Source organism: Lissotriton helveticus, chromosome 1_1 (genome assembly GCF_964261635.1).
Source record: "Lissotriton helveticus chromosome 1_1, aLisHel1.1, whole genome shotgun sequence".
NCBI classification, from domain to species: Eukaryota; Metazoa; Chordata; class Amphibia; order Caudata; family Salamandridae; genus Lissotriton; species Lissotriton helveticus.
The window spans coordinates 985,363,298-985,385,772 of record NC_136057.1 but is presented as its reverse complement, the minus strand read 5'-3'; positions in this window follow the sequence as shown (position 1 = coordinate 985,385,772).

Below are 22,475 nucleotides of genomic sequence, written 5' to 3'. Positions count from 1 at the left end.
GTTCTCAGATTCCTCTGTGAATCAGATAAAAGGCGCCAGCGTCTGCCTGGGCCCTCACTCTCTTTGAGGCACTTTCTACTCATTGACATATCTGATCATTCACTCTTATACCCGGTCTGCCGAGGAGAACCGGGGTGGGGGGTCTATAGCGCTTACTACCACGCCTAAGCTTCCTAGCACATTCTCACTGTTACTTTGTTCTGTGAGGATGGGGGTTGTGGGGGGAAAATCCATCCATGGTTCCAGCGTGTAGTGTCAGGTTAACAGAGCTCGTTCAATGTTCCCTTTGTTAGTGGTGTGTGGGGGTTACAATGACAGTAACATGACGTCAGCCTTGGCACATCTTTGTAGAGGTTCACACCATGGAGGGTGCGCGGGAGACTCCCTGTTTTTCGTTGGATCGGTAGAGAGCTTGGCAGGGGAGTAAAGCGCCTTCACTACTCACCTCAGCCTGCTATGCGCTTGCAGTGCATAGGCACTACTTGTATGTGCATGCTTCTAGGTGCACGTGGTGTGCATGTCTCACCTCACAGTGTGTGCAGTAACTGCTGAGAAGGCACATGCTTGAGAACCAGCCCATGGATGGCACAACATGACAGCACTTCATCTGAGGCTGCAAATGTGTGTGTGTGTGTGTGTCACAAACACCACAGACACAATTCATTGTTACCACCATAAAAAGAGCTCAATAGCCCACACTTGTAGATCCATGCACACCTGCGAATACACGTCATTTCACTTTGCTTGAAGGTAGGTGTGCGCAACAGATGCATGCACTGGCTGCCCTATAGGGTTTTCCAGATGACCCATGCCACTCTAGTCATATACGTTCATTCCGCTGGCGTAATCAGAGTAATGTCCGTAATTTTGTGTTACTCTTTGACACAGAATTACTGACAATACAATAATGCCAGTTTATGTAACTAACCATAATTTGGAGAAAGAATCCTATTGTAAAAGCATATTTAGAAGGCAGAACTGCTACTTGCACTACTGTGGGCTATTTTCTTTGCACAAAAGGCATCCTAACTTCCATTTTGGACACAAGAGTGTTAACTGACAGGAGTACGTTGGGGAAAAAATCCTACACCAAGTGCAAATTTAGCAAGTTTGAGCAGTTGCTTGCACCTCTGTTCGTGCTCTGTTGCATTTAGAACCATATCTTAGCGCAAAATGTATCCTGGCATCCATTTAGAATGCACCAGTGCTAAATGGCAGGAGTACGTTGGGGGAATATCCTACCCTAAGTGTAAATTTAGCAAGTGTGTGCTGTTTCAACCCAACACCACCAGCAAACAGGCCCACTTCATTAAAGTGAAACCACCAAAGGTTTGTAAACTTAGCTATAAAGTCCTTATTGTTAACCACCATGGTGACGCGGGCAGATTAGGTTAAAGGCATTTGCCTTGCTATACAATACCATTAGCAAAGCAAATGGCTTTAACTTCATCAAAGGCGAGACCTATTGCATTTTCATTTCTTGTTGTCATTGCAGGCCACCGTAGTCTCCAAGTAGTCATTAAATGGAACAATAATTCCAGTGCTTGCTCTTTCCACTACTCGTTAAACACTCTCTTGTGAAAACCTATGCTATAAGCCCTTTAGTGTACCTACCCCCCTCCTGCTTCCTCGTGTTAAAGAAAATACTCCTCACCCACCACCAGCGAATTACACTTCTACACCAAGTGCGTCTGCAGAGAAAAAAGATGCAATGCCAAGCCCTTATCATGCCAATCTGTAGGTTAATCCTGCACATATTAATGAGTTGCTATCAACCCCCATGAAGGATCTCGGCGCGCGGCTGGGACGCATCAAAGAGCACCACTGGGGAAGCCGCGGAGAGCGGATTCGTCTCTTTTTAATCATACTTACACGGAGTATTAAGGAAATTAGGGGAATGAGTTGCAGGAGTCAAGTGCTAACCAGGAGCAAGCAACAGCGATAGGATTGTGCGTGAGATGAGGAGATTTGCCGCTGCTCTAGAACTTCATACAAAGAAACAATACCCCTATTGAGGGCTCGTGATTAAAAATGCAATAACTAATGACATTTATTCTTCTCGGATACACTCTGAGCACTTTTTATGAAAAATCAGCAGGGCTTGTAATTTTGTGGAGATAGTCTTCAATATGTCTCTGGTTAACGAAGTGAAATAGAAGAAAAAAAGATTATAATATTCTAAATATGCGGGGAGTCGCAGCATCTTCCTTTTCAGTCTTCTGTTCCTTAATTCAAAGTCGTTTCAGATCCTCAAAAGCAGTTTGGGCAGGAGTGCATCCTTGAATTCATGACAAGGCAAGGTCTGCGCAAACCACCAGGAATGTCCCTGCACGGCATCCTCTCATTAAAACTGGCGGTAGATCTTGGAAGGCATCGCGATTAACTAATATATATATATATTTTTAACTTGACAAAGTTTTCCCCAGAAATGTACTCTTCTGGTTGTTTCCCACATGCGAGTACCATCATCATGATCCTCACGAGTCTGTCCTGCTGTTCCCTGTTAATTTCATGCCCAGCATCCATAGTAGGTTCAGATGATGGCACCAACATTTGAGAGTCACCACCTAAGGATGAAAAGTTACTGAATGATTTAATTACTGAACAATTGATTAAAAGTGTCTACTAGGTAATGCTCAAATGAGCTCAAATTCAAAATACAATGAACTCAGCAGGATCTGCTAATTCTAAAAATCAAATGATTTGAGACTGTTAGACCGAGTGGCAAAAGAAGCCAAAGCATCCTGGTTAGTGTCTAATACTGTGTGGTGTAAGTCCAAAATATCGTCATATTGTGTCCGAAATATGGATTAGAAAAATATCTCCCCACCCCCATTGAAGTAACCAATCTCAAATCTACGCACAACAATATTAAAGACCCAATATTTATGTCAAAATGCATTTTTGATTTATTTTTTTGACATACAACCCTCGTGTAAACTTTGCAAGGAAGTTGGGCACTGTTGTCGTTTGGGAAGGTGAGCAAATGGCATGACTACACCACAGATGATGATTGAGGAGGCTATCTGACATTACTTAGATGATTATTTATTATTTTTGGCAGTTAAACATCCCACTTAGAAAAAAGTTAACATGCAGTTACAGCTAATACTTTGGTGCTCAGCTATAACCATGCACCGACAAGAAACCATTGATTACAAGCACTGAAAAATGTATTTGCTACCTTTCGGTGTTACTATTAGCACTGAACTGCACTAGGTAAACAGCAAGTGCTCTGTGGCAGGAAACAATCTTTACAACGCAACTTTTACAACGCACTACCATTGCAACAAAACTTTTACAACGCAACATCCATTACATAGCATGCCATTACAATGCAACCATTACAATGCATGACACTACAACGCATACCATTACAATGCATGTCATTACAACGCAGTCATTACAACGCATACCATTACAACGCATACCATTTCCATCCAACACTTACCCTACTGTTGCACCCCCTGGAGTTAGAATAGTAATTTTTACCCCTACACTATCCAATACTTACCATACATGCAATGTAATGTTATGCGTTGTAATGGTATGAGTTGTAAAGGTAGTATGCGTTGTAATGGAATGCGTTGTAAAGATAGTTTTTAAAAATTCGTTGTAATGGCATGCGTTGTAATGGAATGCGTTGTAATGGATGTTGCGTTGTAAAAAATGCGTTGTAAAGGTGTGCGTTGTAAAAGTATGCGTTGTAACATCATACAACCCTCTGTGGCTACACTGCAGTAGTTGCTAGTCACCAGAAGCCTAGCCCATAAATAGTGCGACTTCCAGTGGCGTTGAATGACAATTTAGGACTGCCTGACTGCTAAAAGAAAGTTGTCCACCTGAAGCTACACAACACCATCACCAAGAAGGAATAGATTCCTGCTACTGAAAATACCCATGAAAGGTATCCCCTCTATAAACTTCCCAAGCACCGCAGTTTCCAAGGCTATTCACGTGGTCTGCAATATTAGCAAAGTTGCAAAAGAGCATACTTTGCAACGCACCCCTAACCAACTAAAATGAGTAGAACTAGGAGAATACCACATAAACCCACAAACGTTAAATGGTGACCCCCTCAAATGTGTTTGCAACGGCTCATAAATCTCCAAAGTGGAGGTGACCCGAAACTGTTGGTATTTAACATATTTATAATATGTGGTGAAAGGCAGACCCCACAGGGTTGAGCCATGTATACATAATGCAAGGTCTATCTTCTACAATGCAAACAATAGTCCTTCAAATACATGTGTTGTTGTGCCTATGGGTGATAGTAGTCAGTGCCAGACGGGGATTGGATGATGATGAATAATTGTCAACCTTGCAAGGGCATGCTCTCCCCCGCAGGCTGTTAAAAATGTTAGCATTGTCTTGGGTGGTCCAGGACTTCCTGCATGGCAGTCCAAAATATTAAGAAGAAATGCCCAGTAGGCATCTAGAGCCCCGAATCTCCCAAAAATGTAAGTAATTCAGACTAGGTTTGATCCGGCTACTAGTGAGGTCTTAAATCTGCAGCATCACTGTGGGCAGGAGTTGGGAGCTAAAACACGTGATGAACCCAATGAAGATGCTAAACACAGTCATCCCACGTCAGTTCAATGGTGGACTACAAGAAGTGTACCAGAAAATATGTGGACTTTCAAGAAAAACAAAAATTAAAGGTCTGATGTGCCAAGTAATTTTGTTGTAGAAAACCCTGCAGTTCACAAAATAAAAGAGTTTTCCACAACAAAATGACTTTTTGCTTTATAATAAATGCATTTTGCAATGTGGTAAAGCCTTTCCGAACTGGAAAGTGGCTTTATTAATTCATTTTGAATCACAGTTAGGAAGGGGTATAAAAGAGTAACGGTTCCAACGAATTTTGAATCGAAATGAGATGCATCAATTCTTTTTAGTGCTGTTCAGTGATTCAGGGAGCTGTCCACAGACTGAAAGAAAGTCATGATTTCACACGACTCTATGTGGCGCTGTCCTGGTGCTGAAAGGCCTTTGCTGATATAAATAGATCTCGATCAGTGCCCTAACATTATATCTGCAGTTTAAATAATATGAATAAAAAAATGTATTTCCCTGCTTCTGCTTTCTTTTTCCAAATAAACAATGATCAGCAGAAAAGAAATGTTAATGGCAACATGTCTATTTTGTGTAGGCTTTAACTAATTACAAGAAAGATAGAATCGTTCTGTGTACTTCTCCACATTCTGAGCTGCAGAGTTTTTTCAACATCGCAGATATTAACTGATGCTCATATATTTTGTAACAAATATCAGATATTTTCAGTACCAATTCTACTTTTATTCTTCATGTTTTCAAACATCCTCTCTCTCTTGCATATGATATAACAACTCACAAAGGGGCTGATTTACAATAACTGGCGCATCCCTGCATATCAGCAGGGATGCGCCAGTTATTGTGCGCTACGACTCCGCCACCATGGATGCGCCGCATTTACAATGCGGCGCACCATGGGTCAAAAACGGCACAGATGCGCAACGCATCTGTACGGTAAAGGCGGCGCATTGCTGGAGTTGCGTCGCAAGCGCGACGCAGCTCCAGCAATGCTCTGGGGGGCCCTATTTTTACAATGCTGCATCAATCCTTACGCCTGCTTCAAGCAGGCACAGGGTTTTAACGCTGCATGGGCTCAAAAGTGACTCAGTGAAATCTTGTAGATTTCACTCAGCCACTTTTAGGAGGCGTTCCTGCACCGGAATGCCCCCCCCCCCCCGAGCAGAAACGCCTCCTTCTGGCACAGGGCTTTACAGCGTGTCACATCTCCTAGATGCGTCATGTTGTAAATACCCTGCAGCATGGCGCATCTTTTGCGTCGCCGCTGCATCACAAAAGTGACGCAACGGCGGCATGAAAGAGGCGCAAGGGGCTTGTAAATCTGCCCCCGAGGATTTAGATATGATTCAATGTGTGACCATGTATTTTAATGCATAACCTACCCTCGCCGTACGTTATAAGGATATTGCAAATCAACTTGGAATTCAAAGGCATATAGTCAAGTAGTATTTATAGAGCATGTGGCTACTCTGCATAGTGCCCCGGCTCTAAATGCTCATAGACCACTGTTCCAGTAAATAGATTATAGATTAAAAGGCACCATTAAACAGCCAAGTTTTTAAGCTATGCTTAAAGGAACCTTTATCCTTAGTAGCACACAGGTGCACAGAAAGGGTATTCCAGCCAGAAGCGACCAGCACAGAGAAGGGGGAATCTCCCCAATTCTCCTTCTTAGATTTTGGCACTACCGCCAACAATGCGTCAGAAGAGCGCAACGTTCTGGCCAGGTGGTAATGTGAGAATGTGTTGGTTAGGTAGCTAGTACCGGAACCATAGAAGGCTCTATGGGCCAGCACCGGTCCTTTAAACATCCCTCTCTCCCGAATCGGCTATTAGTGCAAATCCTCTAGATGGACAGGTATTGAGTTGTTTTTTGGGATGTTAAGCAGAAGCCAGGCTGCAGTATTCTGCACCAACTGGAGTCTCTTCAGTTAGTACAGTCGGAGACCCCAGTATAAAGCATTGGCATAGTCCAGTGGAGATGTTGTGTGGACATTGACCAACCTCTTCTGACAAGGATGGGGAAGCAGGAACAGAAATTCCAAAACACGCCTTAAAGACACCCTCCACCTGTGAATTGAAGGACAATTTATTGTCAAACTTCACATCGAGATTCTGAACCACAGTGGCAGGAGTTGTAGGGTTGGAGTAGAGCTAGGCTGGAATTCCCCACCCCAGGAAGGAGGCGGGGAACCAAAAACCAAAACTTCTGTTTTACTAGTGTTGCACTGTTTCTCTAGTGCATCCACTAAAAAAAACACTGCCAAACAAACTTCAAATCTGTTCTGGTCAAGAAAGATGTTTCTGCTCCAGGTTAGAAAAATTCGCTTGTCGTCAGTTTAGGAGAATTACCTGAATGCCGAAAGATTCCACCAGAACTGTTACAGAAGACATATAAACATTTAACAATGTTGGGCTTCAGGCATAGCCCCGGGGAAACCCAAACCTTAAAGGTTTGGAGTCAGGTCAGAGGCAAACAGTGGCAACCAGACAGATTGGCATCTGCTCGACAAAAAGGAGCTCAGGCAGGCCAATTGAGCCAACCTATCCGGACTTCATGCAAGTGTTGCATCAAGATAGGCTGGAAAACCGTACCAAACACTGCAGATAAATCGAATAACAGCTTTCTTACCATTGTACACAGCCAGGTTGATAGCAGACGATTCAGTGCGGTATCCCGGCGAAAACCTGATTGCGATGGATGCAGCAGCTGATTGGAAAGGAATCCAAACACATTGGCATTGATCGGTTTCTCAAAAACTTTTCAGAATGCAGACAACAATGAAATGGACCGATAGTTGGGTAAAATAGACTTACCTGCGGAATGTTTTTTCAACTGCTGAATCAGCTTAGCCTCTTTCCAACAACTAGGGTTTGCTAATTCCTCATGAAATTACATGGTATGGAGTACAGACCAACCGCCTTTGGATAAGGAGGAACTTTTTTGAAAGCTTGATGTCAGGCCATAACATGTCCGTATCAATTCACTCATTTGCGTGTGCACATTGCCATCATATTTGGATACAATTAAAAAAGCACCAGTAACTTAGGAAAAGGCAAAAAAAGTATGAGAGTAAGATTAATGTGGGCAGGAACCTGGTACAAAGGAAAACTGACCAACACCATGTTCAAAAAGATTCCCAGTTTTAGTCCAGCAAGACAAAACAAATCTGTTTTTCCTGGTAGCAGTGGTAACAGCTATTATGGTCACCCCAGCGATTCTGCCAGACCTACAACATTGTTAAATCCTGCCAGTGAAATATGCAGACAACAGTGCAGAGGTAAAATAGTTTGTGCCACCAGGGGTTGATATTTCAGATACTGGCAATCAATAACATAACCAGTCCTGTTTCCAGGACTGAATTCCTTAGCTTTCTTTCTCTACCAGTACAGCCATCACTGACAAACCAGAACTTAGAAGTCCACCTTGTGACCTGCCTGTAGTTTATGAATGCTGGCTAGCATACAAAATGGCAAAAAAAGAAGTGAATCCAGTTCACCTGGTCAGACAACAAATGATGCGCGAAAGTATACGACAGGGCTGAATGCCACCATAAAATGTAAGGTTGTAATTACTGCCCACCAATCCTAACCTGCCTTCTAATGACATATGCATTGAAGTACGTGGATGCCTGTACTAAGACAAACCAGGGCGCTACATTTCACTCTGCCATAAGAACACAAGATAAATCTCATCAAAGAGGCCCAACAAGCTGAAATGCACTTTGGGGTACTTGTGTTCACATTCAATGAGGACGGGGACTGCCATGGCCAAGACTGATTTACATGTGGTTGAGCCTTTCTGTAAAGACACAAAGAATGGAATACATGGAGAGTAATTACTAATAGGTAAGCTTAAACTGGAAATTTTAGCCATCACTTTTTGTTTTTCTGTTTGGGCCACAAATCGTGTGATGGGCTTAGCTTTTCTGGCTACTCAAGCATCAGTAGCAGACACTCTTGGAGATGCTTCTTTCTATGGGAGAGAAAGCTACATCATGTGCAGCTTTCCTAAATGCCAACTTGCAACTCCTCCCACGAGTATTCAATGAAAGTGAGGGTGTGATTTGTATCATCACAGTGTCGCCATATCTCCCTTACCACGGATAGCATGAAAAGATCATTAAACAGGGATTGAAAATTGCATGTGGACCAGGTTAGTGCTGGCAGTAAAAGGTGGAAGTTTCGTAGAATTATTTGGTATTAGGAAGGAGGCTACATTTATGGGCAAAAGGGATTCTGCTAGGGATATTTTAAATAGCTATTGGTTTTTCCAGAGCAAATAATTTTGTACACTATTGTCTCTTGTCACTTGTCAGTTTGTATCCTGTTTTAATGGGGAAGGGGTTGTGGTCTCCCTTTTTCATCGCTGTCTGGACTTAAGTTATTATAAGATGAAACAGAAACAAGGTGTGGAATAGCCTTGCCGGGAAATTTGCAACATAATGCCATTAGTCAGCAAATCTTAGCTCCTTACTTGTGAAGACAAAAAGAACAGTTGTTCAACATTCCAAATGGAAAGTCCACTATACCTCAGGCTTGATGTGCTTCATGCTGTTTAGACATGGCCCTCTCTGCAGGGTCACCCCTAAATTTGTTGCCTTCTCTTCTTCTGTTTTTCTAAATTAGTTTATGTTGGCTTAAGGATTCTGTGCGACTTACCACTGCTAACAAGTGCTAAAGTGCTTGTGCTCTCTTCTTTAAATAAGGTTAAATTGGCTTACACCCAACTGGCACATTTAATTTACTTATAAGTCCCTATTAAAGTAGTATTGTGTGTACCCAGGGCATTGAAATTAAATGACACTAGTGGGCCTGCAGCATTTATTGTGCCACCCACTAAAGTGGTCTTTCAAACATGTCTTGGTCTGCCATTTCAGCCTGTATGCAATTTTAAACGGCCAATTCGAACTAAACTCCCTTTTTACCATACATGTCATCCCTTGTGTAGGTCCTAAACATCGCATAGGGCTGTGTGCATTGTATTCATAAAGTTGGACATGTATTTTTAAGTTTTACAGATCTTGGAAGTGAAAAGCTCACTACTTTGATGCCTACATTGCCCATAGGATATCATTGGGTTACCTTATTACATTTAATAAGTGATAACTTTTATTTGGAAGCAGGTAAGAATATCATGTTTGGTGTCTGAAGAATTGCAATTGAAAATCCTCTTTAATGGTAAAGCTGCATTTTAAGTCAGAATTCTGAAATTACCCTTTTAGAAAGTTGCCATTTTCTTGTCTTGAACATTTGGTGCTTGCAGCCTGTTTCCTGGACACAGGATACTGTGAAGTTGGCAGTTGCCCTTTGTGTATTCCTCCCAGATTGTCACACAATATAGTGCCTGGAAAATGGCAGGTTGGGAGAGAGCTATGCATAGCCCTACCTTCACTTCAAAGAAGCTGCCTCAGCTTGCACACAAATAACTTCACACTAGCCTATTGTGACTAGAGACAGACTGGGACCAGGACAGGGAGGTAGGAAAATTCCAAACCCCTCTGTGGCAGGAAAATTCTGGAAGCTCCTCCCATTTCCAATAAAGTGCCAGGTTTAAAACTGGGACCTTCAGACACACTGTTGAGTGTACTCCTAGACCTAGGTATATAACAGAAAAAGCACTGCCCTGATGCTCGAGGCCTGTCCTGTTGGCTTAAAAGGAAGACTGAACCAGCACCCTTCATCCCAGGTTAAAGTGACTCAAAGGGTCAGCTGACTAACAACCTGTTCTGAGCTAGACAGACACAGCAAGGTCCAGAGGCCTCTCTTTAACTGAACTGCACAGTTGACGTGCTGAACTGGACCTGTCTGAGCTCTGCTTGCCTCTGCCTTGATCCCCAAGCAGTGCCTCTCAGGTCCTCAACCTGGATACAGTGACTGCAAATGGGCCCGTTCATGCAAAGTTCTTGCTGCCCTCGCTGACCACAACTGCGGAGCTCCGGGAAACATGACTGTTTATGCTACAGTGACCACCAGTAGTGATCGACAACGTGAGATCTGCACTTCATGCTGCAGCATCAACAACCTGCGGTTACCGCAAATGCAAAGCTCCAGCAAGGACCATCTGTAACACCCAACAGGATCTTCATGCCACTTCTGAATTTCCTCTGATCTAGCATGACCAGATACCCATGAGTTCAAAGCTCTTTGTGCTTTTAGGCACCATACTTAGCTTAAATCCCCTGGACACTCCCTTGCCTTCCGCGGGAGCCCTAGTTTGTAGCGCTCTGTTTTTAAAATCCTTTTTCCTTGTTTAATTTGTGTTGCCTTTTACCACAGTCCTACCTCTCTCAGCTTGCTCGCACTTTGCCTGCCTTGTCCTCTCCGCGCAGCCGAGGTGGTCGCTGCAGCGGGTCGAGGCTCTGCTCTTCGCCGTTTTCGGCGTCCCGCCCACACAAGCCACGCCCACTTACAACTGGCCACGCCCCCTCCGGGAATAAAGTAGGAGCTGATTGCTAGCTCGTCCCTGGACACTCCCTTGCCTTCCGCGGGAGCCCTAGTTTGTAGCGCTCTGTTTTTAAAATCCTTTTTCCTTGTTTAATTTGTGTTGCCTTTTACCACAGTCCTACCTCTCTCAGCTTGCTCGCACTTTGCCTGCCTTGTCCTCTCCGCGCAGCCAAGGTGGTCGCTGCAGCGGGTCGAGGCTCTGCTCTTCGCCGTTTTCGGCGTCCCGCCCACACAAGCTACGCCCACTTACAACTGGCCACGCCCCCTCCGGGCATAAAGTAGGAGCTGATTGCTAGCTCGTCCCTGGACACTCCCTTGCCTTCCGCGGGAGCCCTAGTTTGTAGCGCTCTGTTTTTAAAATCCTTTTTCCTTGTTTAATTTGTGTTGCCTTTTACCACAGTCCTACCTCTCTCAGCTTGCTCGCACTTTGCCTGCCTTGTCCTCTCCGCGCAGCCGAGGTGGTCGCTGCAGCGGGTCGAGGCTCTGCTCTTCGCCGTTTTCGGCGTCCCGCCCACACAAGCCACGCCCACTTACAACTGGCCACGCCCCCTCCGGGCATAAAGTAGGAGCTGATTGCTAGCTCGTCCCTGGACACTCCCTTGCCTTCCGCGGGAGCCCTAGTTTGTAGCGCTCTGTTTTTAAAATCCTTTTTCCTTGTTTAATTTGTGTTTCCTTTTACCACAGTCCTACCTCTCTCAGCTTGCTCGCACTTTGCCTGCCTTGTCCTCTCCGCGCAGCCGAGGTGGTCGCTGCAGCGGGTCGAGGCTCTGCTCTTCGCCGTTTTCGGCGTCCCGCCCACGCAAGCCACGCCCACTTACAACTGGCCACGCCCCCTCCGGGCATAAAGTAGGAGCTGATTGCTAGCTCGTCCCTGGACACTCCCTTGCCTTCCGCGGGAGCCCTAGTTTGTAGCGCTCTGTTTTTAAAATCCTTTTTCCTTGTTTAATTTGTGTTGCCTTTTACCACAGTCCTACCTCTCTCAGCTTGCTCGCACTTTGCCTGCCTTGTCCTCTCCGCGCAGCCGAGGTGGTCGCTGCAGCGGGTCGAGGCTCTGCTCTTCGCCGTTTTCGGCGTCCCGCCCACACAAGCCACGCCCACTTACAACTGGCCACGCCCCCTCCGGGCATAAAGTAGGAGCTGATTGCTAGCTCGTCCCTGGACACTCCCTTGCCTTCCGCGGGAGCCCTAGTTTGTAGCGCTCTGTTTTTAAAATCCTTTTTCCTTGTTTAATTTGTGTTGCCTTTTACCACAGTCCTACCTCTCTCAGTTTGCTCGCACTTTGCCTGCCTTGTCCTCTCCGCGCAGCCGAGGTGGTCGCTGCAGCGGGTCGAGGCTCTGCTCTTCGCCGTTTTCGGCGTCCCGCCCACACAAGCCACGCCCACTTACAACTGGCCACGCCCCCTCCGGGCATAAAGTAGGAGCTGATTGCTAGCTCGTCCCTGGACACTCCCTTGCCTTCCGCGGGAGCCCTACTTTGTAGCGCTCTGTTTTTAAAATCCTTTTTCCTTGATTAATTTGTGTTGCCTTTTACCACAGTCCTACCTCTCTCAGCTTGCTCGCACTTTGCCTGCCTTGTCCTCTCCGCGCAGCCGAGGTGGTCGCTGCAGCGGGTCGAGGCTCTGCTCTTCGCCGTTTTCAGCGTCCCGCCCACACAAGCCACGCCCACTTACAACTGGCCACGCCCCCTCCGGGCATAAAGTAGGAGCTGATTGCTAGCTCGTCCCTGGACACTCCCTTACCTTCCGCGGGAGCCCTAGTTTGTAGCGCTCTGTTTTTAAAATCCTTTTTCCTTGTTTAATTTGTGTTGCCTTTTACCACAGTCCTACCTCTCTCAGCTTGCTCGCACTTTGCCTGCCTTGTCCTCTCCGCGCAGCCGAGGTGGTCGCTGCAGCGGGTCGAGGCTCTGCTCTTCGCCGTTTTCGGCGTCCCGCCCACACAAGCCACGCCCACTTACAACTGGCCACGCCCCCTCCGGGCATAAAGTAGGAGCTGATTGCTAGCTCGTCCCTGGACACTCCCTTGCCTTCCGCGGGAGCCCTAGTTTGTAGCGCTCTGTTTTTAAAATCCTTTTTCCTTGTTTAATTTGTGTTGCCTTTTACCACAGTCCTACCTCTCTCAGCTTGCTCGCACTTTGCCTGCCTTGTCCTCTCCGCGCAGCCGAGGTGGTCGCTGCAGCGGGTCGAGGCTCTGCTCTTCGCCGTTTTCGGCGTCCCGCCCACACAAGCCACGCCCACTTACAACTGGCCACGCCCCCTCCGGGCATAAAGTAGGAGCTGATTGCTAGCTCGTCCCTGGACACTCCCTTGCCTTCCGCGGGAGCCCTAGTTTGTAGCGCTCTGTTTTTAAAATCCTTTTTCCTTGTTTAATTTGTGTTGCCTTTTACCACAGTCCTACCTCTCTCAGCTTGCTCGCACTTTGCCTGCCTTGTCCTCTCCGCGCAGCCGAGGTGGTCGCTGCAGCGGGTCGAGGCTCTGCTCTTCGCCGTTTTCGGCGTCCCGCCCACACAAGCCACGCCCACTTACAACTGGCCACGCCCTGATTGCCCCTTAAAACCATGTGCGCTCCTCGTACGCGCAGCGGACGGGCGCAGCGGGCGCGCCGTTTGCGCGCCGAAGGCGCGCCTAAGGCAAGCCCGTCTGCGCCCGTCCGCGACGGGCCGGGACCAGGGGCCATAGACTCTGCCCTTCCACTGATGTACTCCTCTGTCCAACTGTCTTCTCTCTCTGCTTCTACCCCTCTCTCCCCGTCCACAGTCGAACACCTATCCTCGCATGGTATCTATGTCCCCCCTCACACTGGTCCAGTTCCACTTACCCCCCTTTCCTTAACTCCTCCCACGCCTCCCCTCACCTGTGCTACCCCTGGTTTCCCTGCTGCCTCTGCTGTTCTTCTCAACACTCGCTCTGCCGTAAAAAATCAAACTGCTCTTTTCAATCTTTTGGATACCTCCTCCCCGGATTTCCTTTTCCTCACTGAGACCTGGCTCTCTTCGGATTCCCTCCCTGACCTTCTGGCCATTCTCCCTGGCACCCACTACGCCCTCCGTGCTGACCGCCCCGATGGAAAAACTGGTGGTGGAGTGGCCATGATAGTCCGTCGCTCTTTACAATTTCAGCTCCTGTCACATTCTAGTATTTCTGGTGTTGATTTCCTGGTGGCCCGCTCGCTTAATCTCCCGGCTCCCCTCACGGTCATCCTTCTGTATCGCCCCCCTCAAAACATGCCATCATTTGTGTCCACCCTGCAGGATCTCCTGGCCACTCTGGCTGTAAATAACTCTTCGTTACTTCTGCTCGGGGATTTTAATTTTTGGCCAGGTGACCCGAGGGAGGATTCCTCCTCTAAAGACTTCTCTGCCACCCTCCGCTGTCTTAACTTTTTGCCTCACTTCTCGGCTCCCACCCATACCCATGGCCACACCTTGGACCAGATCTGGTCTTTACGTTGCAGTCTCTCGGTCAATTCGATCTCTCCTTGTGTCTGGTCAGACCATTTTCTGATCTCCTTCTCTATCCTCCTAGGTCACCCCGAGAAAGCCCCCCTGCCCAAAAACATCTGGGCCCGGAGTTGGAATAAGACTGATCTTAATGATCTTTCTTCCACTCTGTCCTTATCGGCTCCTACCCTGACCGACCTCTCTGTGGAGAATCAGGCGGTTGCCATTAACACCTGGCTTTCCTCGGCTTGTGACCAGGCTGCTCCATTAAAAAAGATCAGATCAGCCCGCCCACACGACGCCCACAAGTGGTTTACCAACGACCTCAGATCCCTGAAATTAGAGCTCAGGCGCTCTGAGCGTCGCTGGCGCCGTAACTACTGCCCCACCTTCCGCCTCAATTACAAGGCTCTTTTAAACAACTATAAATTGGCCATTTTAGCGGCCAAATCCAAATATTTTACGGAGCGCGTAACCCTCTCGGCCAATAAATCTCACGAGATTTTTTCTCTGGTGCGTAGTCTTGCCACCTCCGACCGTGCTAGCCTTTCCCCTGCTCCTTCTCAATCCTTCTGCCATTCTCTTAATGATTATTTTATCAACAAAATAATCACCATCAAGTCTAACATTCCGATCGTGCTCCAACCTAACTTGCCGGATCTATCCTTCTCCTCCTCTTCTGTCCTGGATCATTTCAAGCCTATTTCACTTGAGCTTTTCCGCGACCTTCTTGTTAAGGTCAAGTCCGGCTCTCCGGCGGATTGTGCACCCGCTCGGATCCTTAGAACCCTATACACCAGCTGTCCTACCCCTCCTCTAACTCTTCTCAACTCTTGTTTAGCTCTGGGCTCTGTCCCCTCTTTCTTTAAAACTGCCATTGTGCTTCCCATCCTGAAGAAAGCTGGCCTGGACCCCTCCCTTCCATCTAATTTCAGGCCGATCTCCCTTCTTCCCTATCTTGGGAAGATCCTTGAGAGCTATGTCACATCCTGTCTCTCTAATTACATCGAGGAAAATAACATCTTGGCCTCTCACCAGGCCGGATTTCGACCTGGCCACTCTACTGAGAGTGTGGTCCTTGCGGTCCTGGATGAACTGAAAGGGAGGGCTGACAGTAATCTCCCCCAGGCCTTAGTCCTTTTGGATCTGTCCGCTGCGTTTGACACGGTTGACCATGCCATTCTTCTCGACCGTGTCAGCGCAGCGGGCATCCAGGGCATCGCCCTCTCCTGGATCGCGTCCTTTCTTCAGGGCAGATCACAGGCTGTTCACCTCTCTGATTTCTCTGCACCCCCCCTCCCGGTCACTTGTGGGGTACCCCAAGGTTCTTCTCTTTCCCCTCTTCTCTTCAATCTCTATATCCGCCCCCTTATTTCCTCTCTTCTTGAGCTGGGGGTCTCGGTGTATAACTGCGCAGATGACCTCCAGCTCGTCTTTGACCTATCTTCTCCTACTCACTCTCTTCCCAAGCTCAGCTCTACTCTTGTCCTCATCTCCCAATGGATGAGCTTCAATCATTTGAAGCTCAATCCTGACAAGACAGAGCTTGTTCTCACTGGTGGTCCCTCTAACCCCTGGTCCTCTGTTCACTGGCCCCTTTCCTTTGGTCCTCCCCCCTCCCCAGTTTCTTCTGTCCGGACCTTGGGCATCAAGATCAGCAATGATCTTTCCATGCATGCGCACATCAGCTCCGTTGTCTCCTCCTGTTTTTTTTCCCTCCGTCTCATTCGAAAAATTTCCCGTTTTTTTTCTGTTGATGCCCTCAAAGCCATCATTTCTGCCCTCATTACATCCCGCCTGGATTATGGAAATGGCCTGTACGTAGGCATTCCGGCCTACGAAACTCGCCGGCTCCAGGCCATCCAGAACCAGGCGGCCCGTCTTGTTTTTCGTCTCCCTAAGTTCTCCCACATCACTCCTGCCCTTAAATCCCTTCACTGGCTCCCCGTTCATTTCAGATCCCAATTTAAACTTGCCTGTTTGGCTTTTCGGGCTCATGCCCGCTCCGCTCCTCTTTTTATCAATTCTTTAATCTCTTCTCACGCCCCTTCCCGTTCTCTTCGTTCGTCTTCTCTCTCTCTTCTTCACGTTCCCCGCTTCCGCAAATCCCGCACCGGAGGTACCCGCTTCTCGGTGCGGGCTCCCCAGATCTGGAATACTCTCCCCCTCTCGATTCGTTCCATTCCTATCTTCTCACACTTTCGTAAAGCTCTCAAAACTTTCCTTTTTCTTTAGGCTTTCCCTGGCTAAATCCTCTGGACCCCTGGCAGATACGGTTGTGTTCCTCAGCGCCAGGAAGCCGCTTGGCCGCAGTGCGCTTTAGAAGTTTCTTTTTCATTTCATTTCATTTCATTAAATCTTTGATTGGAGTTTTGTTGTTTTGGTGTCAAATAATAATCATACTCTCTTTTTCTAAATTTGTGTGGGATTTTTCTTGAGTTGTGTCACGTTATTACTGTATGTGTGCTAGATAAATACTTTACAGATTGCCTCTAAGTTAAGCCCACACAAGGAGATAATGGACGGAGCGCTGAAACTTTTCAGACACTCGCCCCCAGACACAGATCTGGGTTGAATCCATCATCGTTCTTTAGTTCACTTAGCAAACCCAGTTCAGACCCAGCCGTACGCATATCAGTCTTGACCCTGCTCTACATTGGAACAATCCAGCCCGAACTGCCAAGCCAGGTCTTCCCTGGACCTGAAACAAACATCCTGGGACTGGTTTTAGGGTAACAACCCTCATCAGCCAGGCTAGCTTGAATCTAGTGGCAACGTGAGCAAGGGATACATGTCTGGGCATACCCTGCCAACTTAGGGCAAACAAAGCAAATACAAGGAGATGATGGACGGAGCACTTAAACTTTTCAGACAGTCACCCCAGTCACAGATCTGGGTTGAATTCATCACTATTCTTTAGCTCATTTTGTCTCCCCAGTCATATGCAAATCAGTCATGACCCTGTTCCTCAAGGGGAACAGTTCAGCCCAAACTGCCGAACCAGGTCTTCCCTGGACCAGATAAAAACATCCTGGGACTGGTTTTGGGATAAAACCCTTCATCAGCCTGGCTAGCTTGAATCCAGTGGCAAAGTGAGCAAGGGACCCATGTTCACAACGACAAGCAGGAGGCTTGGAAAACAAAGAAGACATTATAGCCTATGTCAAATGCACACTGGCTGCCTACACAAAATGGCCACCGCACACATGTTCACAACAACCAGCAAGAAGGCATGACCATAACAAAGAAGACATGCAGTCCTATGGCAAAAGTACACTGGTTGACTACACAATATGGCTGCCAGCCACATGCCCACAATAACAAGCAGGAGGCCTAGAAAACAAAGAACACATGCAGGCCTAAGGACACTGACTATACAAAATGGCGCCTGGCCACATGACATTGGGGGCAAAGGCAAAGGGTGGCCTATGGCAAAGGCACACACACACTGGCCAGACAATGGAGGTATGGTAACATAGAAAACACAGCATGAATTCAGCAATGGCAAAAATGAAAATTAAGAGGGGTAAATATCTTTACAACAACACACATTCTCCAAAGGCATTATCCCATCTACAAACTGTTTGCAGGAAAAATGTAAATGTGAAATACCACACCAAACACACACATTTCATATTTTAATCCAATCCATCCATGGCCTAAATTGTGTTTACATTTAACAGACACTGCAGAAACAGTTGTTTCATGTACCCTTGACTAGTTCCGGGCATACTGGCTGGAAGGCCCATTGGCAGACTAGGCCACATAGTGAATTAAAAGTTTATTGCCACATTATTAGAAAAGGGTGAAAATTTACCAAACTGTGTAACATTGTTCCTGTACAAAATAAGAACAATTACATGCAATGCAACAAAAACCAACAAGGAGGTATATCCACAAAACAAAGAACAAATGCAAGGCTTTTGCAAAAGCAAATTGGATGCCCACACAAAATGGCCACCAGCCACATGGTCACAATCTATAAGCAAAAAGGCATGGGGAACAAAGAACACATGAAGGCCTATGGCAAAAACGCACTGGGTGCCTACACAAAATGTTCACCAGCCACTTGGTCACAACAACACCAACCAGCAAGAAGGGATGGCCACAACAAAAAAGACATGCAGGCCTATGGCAAAAGCACACTGGCAGGCTACACAAAAAGCTTACCAGCCACGTGGTCACAACAAGCAGGAGGCCTGGAAAGCCATGAACACATGCAGGCCCATGGCACTGACAATACAAAATTGGCCATGGCCACAAGGCATGGGGAACAAAGGCAAATGGAGGCCTATGGAAAACACACACACACACACTGGCCAGACAAAGATGGCATGGTAGCACAGAGAACATAGCATACGTTCAGCAATGCCAAAAACGATAATTTACAGGGCTAAAAATGTTTGCAACAATACACATTCTTCAAAGGCATTACCCCATCTAAACAATGTTCGCAAGGAAAAAGAAACTTGATACACCACAAAAGAACACATTTTATATTTTAATCTAATGCCATTCTTGGAAAAAATGATGTTTACATGCAATAGACAACACAGAAACAGTTGTTTCATCCACCCATGACGAGTACTGGACCTACTGGCTGGAAGGCCCACTGGCAGACTAGGCCACATAGATTATTGCACATTTTTTTAGAGAACATGGAACAAATGTACTAAACTGTGCTACATTTTAACTTAAACAAAATAAGAAAAATGACATGGAAAAAATAACTAAGCCCCTACTGAAACTGCAGGCCACCCCACCACAATACATTTAAAGAAAGTTTAAAAAAATAAAAAGAAATCCTGCTGCATGCCCTCTATCAAACAAACAGAACCCTTACACAATAGTTTTTTTAACTTACTTGTGAAATCCAAATACAAAGTCCTTAAATCCAATGATACATATTCATCGGGCACAAAGAGAGATCCAAATCCAAATGAAAAGTGACCAGTAGATGGACAAAGCACTGGGAGGAGCCTGCTGGACAGGAACAGGAAGTTAGATACTCTGGGGCACTTCCTTGCTGCTGGAAGGAAGAAGTGCCCCAGAAGGTTTTGAAGCTTCTTGAGGAGAGAATCTTCCCAAGATTGCAGCCGTGGTAGCTCTTCCGCATACATCACAAAACATCGAAAGACATGTTAGCGACTGCAAAATCTCGCCGGAACTAGCATATCTAGTGGTGCTAGGAAATCTCATGGGCGAATGCAAGTGCCCAGAAAGTCACCCCCTGCGCCCATGAAAGGACATTTCGAGCATGCCAACAAAAAAACCTCCGCTCTATTGCAGAGTGCAGAGTTTATCGGTAACTCTGCATTCTCCGTGGAAAACAGAGCTGCCAAATTAAGCAAACTCCGTGAGCGGAGTGGAGTTTTATGTCCAAGCCTAATCGACCGCATCTTTCATATTAGGAATGCCTCTTGTGAGACATAGCTTGGTCTTCAACATATTAAGGGCATGTTTGTTACTGATGGAGCACCCTTATTATCTATGTCATTATTTCAGAGAATGAGCCTGGTGGTAGTTCATGAGCGATTGTCACTACACCTTTTAAAGTTCCAGCTTCATAATCATGTAGGAGTGCTGGTAGAACCAGCAAGTGGAAGGTGCTGATGCTTATTCCTATGTCATTGCCATCCTAAATGACAGCATTTATGGAGCTTACATTTTACTTTGAGATGACTTTTAAAATGTATCTATATGTATAGTTGGGGGTGTTCAAGTCGTCATAATGAAATGTGAAGCTTTTATCATCCCAAAAAGTACCATTACCTATTGCTGTGAGTCTGTATCCTCCTAGAAAGTGGGGAGAAAGAGAAGATTGTGGTCTTCTTCTTCACTACTCGCAGGGCCACTTGGCTTTAACGCTGCCTGCAAGTCTCTTGAGGGAAGGAGGAGTTTCTTAGCCCTCTTCCCCATTATTAAAGATTGCATGGCTTCTGGCGTCAGGACTGCTTTGGTCACTCTCATTCTCGCAGGCGGAGGGAGAGATGCAATCCTGTCACTGGCGATCAAGCATCTTTTGCTAATTATGGGTTGGCATGATGAATTCATTACTATCCGGTAATTAAAGTACAAGTGAGCAGTTTCATATATATCTTATTACAAGTGTGATTTGACATTAGTAAATGATTATAAGAAAGCAATTTGCATGTTTTCTGAGGGAGATTAGTATGTCCCTCACATTCTGTATAGGAGAAAGTACCCCACTGTACATTATAAGTATATTGCAAGTTCTTGAGGCATTCCATGATCATATCTCATATAGAGGAATAAGGTCATGTTTTTTTTGAAGGTCGAAGGCACCCCTAAGGCACAGTCATTTGGGCCCATCCACGCATGGCCTATCCTCTGCGCCAGCCATGCTGTCCAAGTTTCCTCTCAGCAAGGTCTGCATCTAAGTTACTCCTCTACAGAGACTTATGCATTAAATATCAGGGACCATGCACAGGTTTGTGTGATCTGTCAATTTCACCTTTGCCTTCTGCTTGCTCCCCGTGTTCCCTCCCTTAAGTTGCCTGGCTGAACAATGTCTGCAAACACATAACAATAACTTTTGAATGGTTGTAAAAAGTCTGTAAATACTCTTGTGATCCAGAGGGCGTTAGTTAATGTGCGCACCCTCCTCAAGAATGCACTTGACTTCTATGACCTCCTTAAGGAGGATTGTTTGAATATCCTCTTACTTACAGAAAAGTGGGTGAGCAATAGCTCAGAGCCGCACATTGCGTTAGAAATTCCTGAGGATTACTCTATAGTCCATTGTTAGACTCGGGATCCCTGGTTGGCTGAGGTGGGTACCTAAGGCCAAATAGGGACCCGCGTTTCCACGTGAGGGAAAGGAGGACACCTTCGGAGATAGCCCCCGCTCACCCCCTTGGTTGCTTGGCATGAGCAGCCAGGCTTATCTTTAAGGCAAATGTGTAAATTATCTACAACCACGCTCACAGCAACCCAATGATGACTCCACAAATGGACTCCACACAAGATTTATAAAAACGAGTATACATTTTATTAAAAAAGATATACGATAAGACCACACAATATGAATCCAACATGAGAGTATGTGTAATATTCATCCTGGATGGATGTTAGATCAGCAGGCCCTTGTAAGTTCTGGTGATATTAATGAGCACTTCTAAACATTACAATGTAGTCCTACTACAATGTTATGCAGTTTGTAATGCTAGAATCATGTACTTTGCAATGGAAAAGTAATGGAATGTGTAACGCAACAATCAAAAACTGTGCAATGTAAAAATAGTGCAATGCGTAACGCAACAATCAGGTACTTTGCAATGTAGAAATAATCCAAAGCAGAATGCAACAACCAGATACTTTGTTATGCAGAAGTAATGCAATGTGTAATACGCTAATCAGGTAGTTTGTTAGGACGAAACAATGCAATGCGTCATTTGACAATCAGGTAGTTCATTATGCAGAAATAATGCCATGCGTAATACACTAATCAGGTAGTTCGTTATGCAGGAATAATGCAATGCATAATACACTAATCAGGTAGTTCGTTACACAGAAATGATGTAATGTGCAATACGACAATCAGGTACTCCATTATGCCGAAATAAAGTAATGCATAATACACTCCAGCACCAATCATGGTGTCTTAGGCGTTCTCTCCGCCACTCGTGCTGACTCGCAGTTAGCCTCTGTCAACAGTTGCCCTCAACACGGGTAGAGTATAACAAAAAGTGCAGCTCTGCACTCCAGCCCCGGTACTGCCACTCCCTTGGCCAGTACGGACCGTGATACTGGCCAAAGCAGAGACTGGCGCTGCCGGAATGAGAGAGAGGCCGAGAGCATCTCCCTCCGAGCCCGCACCCTGTCCCAGGCATCGACACACGTTACCTGGGGGGTGCAACCTCACTCTCCTCTTCCAGTGACTTAGGCCTCCAATGCAATCTTTGTGAATTGGCAACGGTGGGCTCAGGCCGGCAGCTCAACTCCTGCCGGTCCGGACCGCTACTGCCACGGAGATCTCAGGCTGCCACTGGGCACACGC